Genomic DNA, 10,579 nt, shown 5'->3' on the forward strand with positions numbered 1-10,579 from the left:
GTGTTTGTGTGTGTGTGTGTGTGTGTGTGTGTGTGTGTGTGTGTGTGTGTGCGTGTATGTGTGTGTGTGTTTGTGTGTGTGTGTGTGTGTGTGTGTGTGTGTGTGTGTGTGTGTGTGTGTGTGTGTGTGTGTGTGAAATAATACTCTTTTTTAAGCAACATGAATTGAAGAATGATAAAAGGTAATTGTGTTGTTGTTCATAATGATAATAATATGGAAGCTGATCTGAGCCAAGTTGTTATTCAGTTTCAGCTATCTGAACATTTGTAGATTAAATAAAAATCAGCCAGATCCAATAATACAAGATACACATTACAATAATTCAATATAAGAGTTTCTGATTACTTCAGCTTGTCAGATCAGGTGTATCTTCATAATACCACAACAGGCACCTGTAAAAGGCCTTCAGAAAACAGGAGGCCCCAAAGCATTAACACATCAGATTACAATGGTATGCTCGGTCTGCAGCATGAGATTGCTTTCATAAAATGCTCACTTGCTCCTGGAATCCTTGCATTCACATTCTGTAGTGCTCTTACTACACCTACCACCGTGTTAGTGTTGAACATGCAGCATCTTGTCAGCGATCTGGCTGTTAACGTGGTCACGGCGTTCCACCGGTGCTCTGACGTCGATAGCAATGCGAGTCTGGCTGCATGGCCACAGCTCCTGGGCCAGGAGAGTGTGGTGATGAGTGGCCCGGGGATGGCTGTGAGTGCTTTGGATACAGCGCTCGGTCCGGCCGCCTGGCTCACCGGCTCAGGTTTCAGCTCGCTCTCCTCTCCCGTGAAGAGCAACATTGACCCTGGCACCATGCAAAAAGCCTCACGGTCCCTTGTAACACCTTCCGGAGCTTTCTAGAGCTTTCTGCAGTGCTTCGTTTGTACCACTGTGCTAGAATAAGTTGTTTACTACTAAAGATCAGTTCAGGTTGTATAGTCAGATTGATTCCAAGTCACTCCATCCATATCATCATCCATAGTCCCTCTTTTTTATCCCAATACTTAGTGTCAAATAAGTATGGCTTTGTTATTAATTAAGTTGCTATTTATATCTTAATCCAAGTCAAACATGACTGTACAAGTCATGTAATCGTGTGGGGTGAGGCAAGCCTGCATGGTTTTGTTTCTTCAAATGAGAAAAATATTTTCTTCAGGTCTTACATTGCTCATTTATATACTCCATAAACTTAAAGAATTTGAAATGTGTGATAAAGTTGATGTGATGGCAAAAGTGACCTTTTGCAGCAAGACTTGAAGATATTAAAAGAAATTTGGCACCTAAGATGACAGATGAGTATGCGAAGATTAGATGGTGTATAAAGTGTCTGTGTTTGGATGTGTGTTTTTCAGATGGCCAGGACATGTCTCTGAGTGGGATGGGCTGAGGTGAAGAGGCATCTAGTAGCAATTTAAAGGGCAATGAAATTCTATGAGATATAGGGCTGAAATTGAACACTGGTTGGGAGGCAGGGTGTGGGAGGGTGGGTGGGTGGACAGAGACCCAGGGGGTGGGGGGCATGGTAGGGGTCTTCTGCCTGCTCACCTTCAGTCTTTCATAGCAGAGGGCCAGCAACTGACCGTGTGTGTGTGTATGAGAGAGAGAGAGAGAGAGGGAGAGAGAGAGAGAGAGAGAGAGAGAGAGCATTTGGATGGTGTGGAGTGGCTCCCCTGTAAACATTTCTTTGAAGACGAGCTCTTTAAAACAACAGGAGCTGTTATTAAGACACACCTTTAGCCTGGCCCACCCAGTGTCAGGACACTCTGCGTGACGCTTGCTCCTGCTATTGTAGTATGGAAGTGCTGCCTCAGCCCCAAATGTTCATTCACATTAATATGTTATGAGAATATCTTCAAAAACACTCATCTAAATTAAGAGCTGCCAATGTTATGCTACCACTGTTCAAGCAGGAAGGCTTCATTGAGCATACAGGAAAATAAATCTCATAATACTAAAGCATAGAGCTGCATTCAGGAGAGGCCCCCAGTTTCTCTCTGACCCTGAAGAGCACTTTTAAAATAAATGCGAGAAATTCTAATGATACTCATATTACACTGCTGGCTAGGAACAAGGTCAGACAAAAGTGAGTGTGTGTGTGTGTGTGTGTGTGTGTGTGTGTGTGTGTGTGTGTGTGTGTGTGTGTGTGTGTGCGTGTGTGTGTGCGTGTGTGTGTGTGTGTGTGTGTGTGTGTGTGTGTGTGTGCATGCGCATCTGTGTGTGTATGTGTGTTTTTTGAGACTGGGGGTGCTCTCTGTGTGGTCTGTTTAACTCTCATCGGTCCCAGAGCCATGGGACCTCCAACACTCTTTGTACCAGCTCAGTCAGTAAAGCCCAAATGGAGCAATATATTACCACACATTTTTACCAATTATACCTACATTATCTACATGCTGGACAGAGATACTGCAGCTGCTGGCATGAATCGCATTCAGTTGGAGGCACATAATACCACGAGCCAAATTTTCCATTCGGTTTTGCCTATTACTAGTTCTGTTTTTACTCACCATTAGTCTATCTTAAGATTGTCTTAGGCCCATGGTCATTAAGAATAAGTGTATCTTGATACCTAAGTTTCTGTGCTAAGTAGTGTCCTCTGTACATGCTCTCTGGCCCTGGAGTGCCCTGGGAGGCAGAGTCTCTAGCCATGGGGGCCCTTGGCTGGGCAATGCAGAAGCTTCAGCACTCGGGGCAGGATCACAGCTTCACGACGTTATGATAGGCTTCTGACTTTGATCTCCTTGTGTTGGCTCATGTCCTGGGGTAGGAGATCCAGGGGAACACACACACAAATGCAGTCGTGTGACAACAGGACATTGAGACATTAGTCCAAGGTTTGGGAACATTATGATGAAGGGGGAGGCAGGTGTGAAAGCCAAGCAGAAGACAAACTGACCTCTTCCAAATTTAGCCGAGATTTAGGAGCACGAAGCAGCAAACAGCGTGTTGTTGGATTTTTTTTTGGGGGGGGGCTCATGTTACATACTTTGTTTGCTTGCACTGTTTTCAGTGAAATCTTGTCTGTGCATATATAGTGAGGAAGCCCAGGGCCTGATGTGTGGATACACGCACGCCAACACACAACAATGTAACATACAAACACACAGCAATACACACGTAGAAATCTAGCAATATATATATATATATATATATATATATATATATATATATATATATATATATATATATATATATATATACTGTATATATATATATATATATATATATATATATATATATATATATATATATTGCTAGATTTCTACGTGTGTATTGCTGTGTGTTTGTATGTTACATTGTTATATATATATATATATATATATATATATATATATATATATATATATATATATATATATATATATATATATATATATATATATATCCACTATCCTGGAAGGTGACACTCCCTGCCTGTTTGAATGCTTCCGTTTTTGCATGACAGTGTTTTCACATGACAGTGTCTGCTCCGCATAGCTGCTGTCACCTGCCTACTTTGTTGCTTTTGTCTTGGTGGTCCACTTTGCTACATTTTTGTCACATACAAATGGCCATGGGGGGCAGGGGGGGGCAGTGTTGAAATGGCCCAAATTGTAGCATATCCTCAGTGGAGGTAAGGAAGGCGTAAGGAGGGCGTAAGGAAGGCGTAAGGAGGGCGTAAGGAAGGCGTAAGGAGGGCGTAAGGAGGGCGTAAGGAGGGCATAAGGAAGGCGTAAGGAAGGCGTAAGGAAGGCGTAAGGAAGGCGTAAGGAATGCGTAAGGAAGGCGTAAGGAAGGCGTAAGGAAGGCGTAAGGAGGGCGTATTGAAGGTATTAGCTGCCACTAATGCAGTATAGTTGTAAATAGGCACACACAGCTCTGACAACAAAAAAGATTGGGGAATGGTATTCTGTGTTATTGGGGAATAAAATTGTTTATTTGGAAATCAGATTGAAAGAGGATGTTTAACAAAAGAATATGTAGTGTACAACATTGGATAGTAACATACACTATTACTTACGGACTAACATGCTATACTAAGACCATACACTATTTTCAGAATATACATACTAAATGTGAAAGTTATCTGTCTCTTTCTCTTCTTGGACTTCACTTCTCCCATAGCGGTTTAGAGCATTAGCACATTAAAGCTAAGGGCTGGTCGCATGTGGACTTGGCCTGGTGTGAAACAGAAGGTGCTGCTTGCTAATTACACTCATTTGTAGTAATTAGCAAGGATGGCACATGGCCCCCTTTTCTGTGTGTCACCAGGCAAAGTATAAGTGCCGTGTAGAGGTGTTTACTGGCATGCAGCCTTCAAAGACACAGTCGGGGTTAAGCTTTTGTGAATTTGTCTTTCATTAGCTCCTGTTGTTATATCGGTGTATGACTCTGTCCAAGAAAAGAATGGTTAGCATTTAGTAGCCTTCATTAGAGTGTGTTCAGTTTTTACAGATTTTTTTGGTTTTTTTCATGGTATACACTATGTATCCTAATATTTCTTCAAATTCCCGAACCTGAATAAACAGTCAGAGCTTCATGTCCAGCCTGGGACACCTAAATCATGCCCACGTTATCTCTTAATTCCTGGAGTTCCTGCTTTTGCCCTTTCGGTTTCCATTTGGGTAAGTTACTACCCAAATACCGTAATGCTAATGTGAAGCATAGCTGTGACCAAAGTGTAGGAATGTGCTCTCCGTGGACAGCCAGGAGCTTACCTTGGTGTTTATAGTCGGAGTGATGCAGTCCTGCTCCTAATGGGAGGTGCCAGGACCCCTGTAACACTGCCGGATAGAGTTACTCCAACGTGCACACCATGCTTCACAATGGCCAGTGTTCATGAGTCTATCCATACATCTTGCATTGTACCACAATGCTTTATTTGAAATACTTATGGACCATGACATCATCATTTTTTACATAGCACATGTCCAGATTTTTTGTGTCGTGGTATGTGAAAGTGTGTTATTCTGTGTCCTGCAGTAGATTCGAATGCTACTGTAGGCCTGTTGAAAGACAAAGTGCATATGGAAACCTGACCTCCTTCATGTCTGTGATGTCTGGAGCCTCTGGCTACTTCTGATCTACAGCATCCTCTCATATTTGCCTCTATGTTAGAGCTGCCATTACAGAGAGCATTATGGAGTATGTTCTATCAGCACCTGCACCATTTGCCAACTCTCTCCAACTGACTTCAGCCAGCCAGGCGTTTTAGAGTAGCGCTGCTCTGAGGTCCACACTGCTGCATTAAAGCAAAACCCTTGAACTCTAAAAGCACTGGTGGGGCTCCGAGAGGCGAAATTGGAACCTTTGTTTTTTCAAAACAAAATTATCTAGGAAGAGAAAAAAGAGAGGATTGGAAATGACGTTATTAGCATGTTGTGTCGGAGAGCAGGAGAACATGCAACCGTGGGGCAGGACGGAGGGGGTGTCAGTGCTTGGGGCTCTAGGCTTTTGGCCGCAAAGCATGATGGGAACTTTGGCAGTACTACTGTGTTCTCTATGACACCACCATTTGGCTTGTCTCATGCTTTCTCGATTTCTCATAAAATGCCATGCAGAGTAGCTCATCACCGCGACCTCCCAGCGGTCCCGGTGTTCAAAGTCCCCTATCTCTAATACAATTCTATTTCTTTTAACATACAATTCTGAGTACGTTCAAAAATGGAAACATACTCCAGGACATTTAATTGGATCAGATGTGTTCTCGCGCCGAGAAGCCTTTTAGGTTCCTTTGTTTTTATCGGTTATTTCATGCCCACACCAGGTGTGGGTAAAGTTCTCGCTTTGTCTCTGGGTCCCCTCCCAAGTCCTGGGCCTCGTAATAAGCCATGTCCTGGTGTACTGGGCTCCAAACCCACACACACAGATCGCTTCCCGTGCCGTGGCCTTTGGAGACCCGGGCCGAGTAATCCCGACTCCCACAGCCTTGTGAAACGCTCAGTGTTGGTGGAAGCAGCCGAGGCGCCAGGCTGCCCGTCCCGCACTTAACACGGGCACCGTGCCAGCCTCCAGAGTGGGGGGTCCGGACCACTGGCACTCTGCTCGGAAAATAGGAGCAAGTTGCACACACAGGGGAAACAGTGCGAGCATGAGGGGTGATCAGGCCCGAATGATGAGAGATGGTGAACGGCTGTGCAAAGTCCTATGCCGACCCTCAACCCCCCAAACCCCCCCCCCCCCCCCCCCCCGGCCCTCAACCCCTCCCCCAGCCCCTCCCACATCCTAATGCTAGGATCAGTGATTTGTGCTAGAAGCCCAAAATAAATTAGACATAGGGATAAAGAGATGGCTGATCATGTAACAATATTAGCATTCACTCTGGTACAGGGACCTTATTACAATCAATTAATTAATAGCATAACATAATTTAATTAATTTGCTTGATACTTTGGCAATAATCTCTTGCTGCTGTCATAAAACTTTCTATCTTGTTGCCATGGCGAGGAGTAGAGCTGTGAAGTGTTGACAGTGGGCATTTCACCATGCTGCATTCACACGGCCCATTAGCATGTGTGATCATCACTGCCCTCTCCTGCCTCCTCTCCCTCAAACACACACACCTCTGACAGGCACTACTAGTGTGGACAGCCCTTAACAGAATGTCTGTTCCAGTGATACTACGTTTTCAAAATACAAACATTTTTATCTGGACAGTTATTCAGCCTTGCTCAAACTGATAATAACTGCTCATAATAGTACAACATTTGTTACAGCTGAGGCGGAGGAAAGAAAATCCCAGGGGAATGTAACTTGAAAATCACGATGAACTTGTCAAAAGTCAAAGTCAAAGACTGAAAATGATATAGCACATAAGCCTAGTGGTTCAGTATTTCAGCTCAGTAAGGATTGATGAGACTGCACTCACCCAGAAGAGATGATCTGAAATATTTCTGCTGCTCTAAAACAATACTTAACACAATTTGACCAGTCTCACAGACCCTGTGTAGTTTAACCTCAGTGGAATCGGCCTGTCTGGCTGAGTGAACTCTAGTGCGTATCAGATTTAACGTCAACCTGTATCTCTGCAGGTCCTGTGTTTCTAAAATGTGTGGTAATGCTGGTTTTCCTCTTACACAAGAGGAATTGGAGTGAGTGTGAATAATCACACCGTATCCAGGTGTATTTAGTCAGGGTGACAGACTGGGTTGTAAACTGGTTGGTCTAGGCAGAATGAGATATGCTACACTATGCCTGGATCCATATAAAATTTTGGACCGTATATCCAGATGTTGAACCCAAAGTCTGGGAAAATGCTTGTGCCATGTTCAAGATACTATTATACTATGTTCAGCATGTCATGTTTTTGACTGTGTTTTTTAAGCTTTTCAATACAATTTTGAATAATTTGTCAGTATGTGTTTCTAACACTATTATAAAATGTTCTTTCATAATAAAGAGCTTTAGGACTACAAACTGCTGCTTCACTTCATTTCTCTGAGCTGTCTATAGCTCCAAAAAACCCATTTCTTTTAGTATTTAAATTCCCCATAGTATTTACATTCCCCTGCAGCAAAAGTACTTACAATACCAATTAAAATTTTTTTTATCAAATAGCATTTTAAAAATGCCGTAGTCAAAACACCCACACTGTCCAGACATACTTAATCATCCTGTTCATTCATGTCATCAGTTGGACATTCAGGAATCCCATTAACCTTGGTCTATTTAATTTAAATATTGCCCTATTTAATTTAAATATGCTCATTCTGTGTGATTGCTTGCTAATATGCATGGCAAATACATATGTTACACCGCAAAACCTCAATAAATAATTCTGGAAGTTGTCTTGTTTGTGTGCAAAAAATAACTGAGTGGAATGTATAGTTCATTTGCTACAGTGTTGAGGGAACATTGCATCTGTATATTACTTTGTGTTACTTTCTACTATTGGCATGGACAGCAGAAACTTATAATTGTACTTCAAACATACAATGATACTGTCGACATTGGTGTTTTATGTTACACTGGCATGTATATATGCATCTGCCGAAGGTTTAACGTGAAGACAGTGAAAACCTGTACATGTAGTTATCAGAATTCACTCAGTTCTAGTTAATGTATTATAAATACTAAGGAGGTCATAACTACAATACAAATTCTATTTTTTACATATATCAAATTACTTTTAAAATCTTGTTTTCAAAAGTTACTCTAATGATGACTTGACCTCCTGTTTGGAGATCCCACAGTCATCTCTGCTGCTCAGTCCAACGCTGTCTCATGAAGCTCAGCTGAAGTGGTCTACCACATTGAGCTCTCTCCAAACAAACCTGTAGGACACCCTCAGTTAGTCCCCCGTGGGAGTTTGTGTCCCAAGCCCTTCCCAATCCCAGCACTTCTGTACGAACAGGGCTCTGGCAGCTCTGCCTCTAAAACCTGATCTGAGATCAGCTTAATTGTGTCCCTTATTAAGGTTGCAGTTGGGTTAAGGGAGGGTGGGCTGATCCTGGTTTAGCATTTAAGAGATGTGAAAGGTTGCTTCAGGAAGGACATGTACTGACATGCTGTTCCCGCCTGGGTGTTAATCACACTGTACTGTCCCCACCCTGCCCAACCTCCACAGGGGGTAGCAGTAGAGCCCTGGTGGGGGGGTGGGGGTGTGGGGGGGGGGGGGGTCAATGAGGTAGACTTAGATGTGCTTTCCAGATGAGCCAGGGGATTTTCCCTGGTGTCATTCTTGTTGTAATTCATGTCAACCATAATCATGACAGCAGGACAAACAGATTATTACTGGGGAACGTATTGCCTATCCAACCAATCATTTTCCCTGCTGAGCATTGAACCCTATTGGAGGTGGGAGTATATTGTGCCTTTGAGATGACCTGCATGTTTAGTGACAGGCCCCTCACCCTTGACCTGAGGAGTATTGTACTGGCTTGGCCACTTGAAGGCACACTGACCTTCTTAGACAGGTTATCCTGAAACAGGAAAACAGAGCAGGTGGTCTGACCACTGAATGACCATCTGCAAAACATATACGAGCTGGGCATAATGCATGGCCTGGCAGATGTAAAGACATGCTCCACTATAGATTAGTCATATTGCTTCATATCATTCTACATATTCTACACTGTGTATGAGGGTGTATTTTGAAGCATGATAATTTTTTTACCTTTTCTTTTTTGCTTAAAAATGTTAATGTATTTCCTTTTCATAGTAGCTATGTTTAATCATTAATCTTAATTAGGATTATATATATTTTTCTAAAATATTTCTATTACTCATATTAGACTTTAAGTAATTATGATATTCAAAAAAGTACTATAGACTGCAGTCCTCAGACATTCGATCTAATACTGTTTAGTTGAATCACAGCTAGACTACATATCTGATTGTGTTTAAAGAATAAGTAAAGCTTCTAACAAGAATTTTGACATCAATTGACGAACCATAATTGAGTTCTGCAGTTATAGTTCCTTTTCTCATTATGAACACCCATTAATAAACTACAACATTGTTGATGGCTATGCTCTAACAGAAAGATATATGTTATAGTGTAAGACATCATTTTGAGGAAACTGAACAAAGCTTGTATCGGACTGCACAGCTACACCAGTCTTTACTCTCATTAATCTCAATACAAATGGTGAGAGATGCCATGTGTCATGAGTGAAGAAAATGTATCTTTATCAATTATGTATTGATTGTGTTTAGTCTTTGCCTAATGCAGGTCCACTCAACAGGTGGACGGTTAGGGAGTGGGGGAGTTGAAGTTGGCACTCTTTGCCTCTAAATTACGCTTTTGCTTCCTGTGTCTCGACCCCCAGGTCCCTGACCCACAACTGCAATGTATTTTGTGTGACTAACAGCTGTAATTCCCCAATTATCACGCTGTGTTGTCCAACTGCGCCACAGGTTCAGTTACCAAGAGGCTGCAGCCCAAAGCAGGACCTCAGGCCTTACTCTCCTGCTAGCTCAAGCTGGACTTCTCCCTGGAGCTGGTCTTCTCCCTGGAGCTGATCTTCTCCCTGGAGCTGGTCTTCTCCCTGGAGCTGATCTTCTCCCTTGAGCTGGTCTTCTCCCTGAAGCTGGTCTTCTCCCTGAAGCTGGTCTTCTCCCTGAAGCTGGTCTTCTCCCTGGAGCTGATCTTCTCCCTGGAGCTGGTCTTCTCCCTGGAGCTGATCTTCTCCCTTGAGCTGGTCTTCTCCCTTGAGGTGGTCTTCTCCCTTGAGCTGGACTTCTCCCTGGAGCTGGTCTTCTCCCTGGAGCTGGTCTTCTCCCTTGAGCTGGTCTTCTCCCTGGAGCTGGTCTTCTCCCTTGAGCTGGTCTTCTCCCTGGAGCTGGTCTTCTCCCTGGAGCTGGTCTTCTCCCTTGAGCTGGTCTTCTCCCTGGAGCTGGTCTTCTCCCTGGAGCTCGACTTCTCCCTAGAGCTGGTCTTCTCCTTAACTAGAGCTGGTCTTTTCTCCTGCCTGGGCTCTTCAACCAGATAATTTCCAGGCACCACATAGGATTAACTGGATCCTACTAGCATTCTATTAGTAGTATTCCTTTAAGCAAAAGCTACTAGATTATAATATTATGGTTTCTATATTCATATATAGAAACCAAGCAATTTGGGTACTGAAATATAGGGCACTGCCCATTGATTCAACATGCCCAG

The sequence above is a fragment of the Brachyhypopomus gauderio genome, chromosome 5, assembly GCF_052324685.1.
Source record: "Brachyhypopomus gauderio isolate BG-103 chromosome 5, BGAUD_0.2, whole genome shotgun sequence".
Taxonomy (NCBI): Eukaryota; Metazoa; Chordata; class Actinopteri; order Gymnotiformes; family Hypopomidae; genus Brachyhypopomus; species Brachyhypopomus gauderio.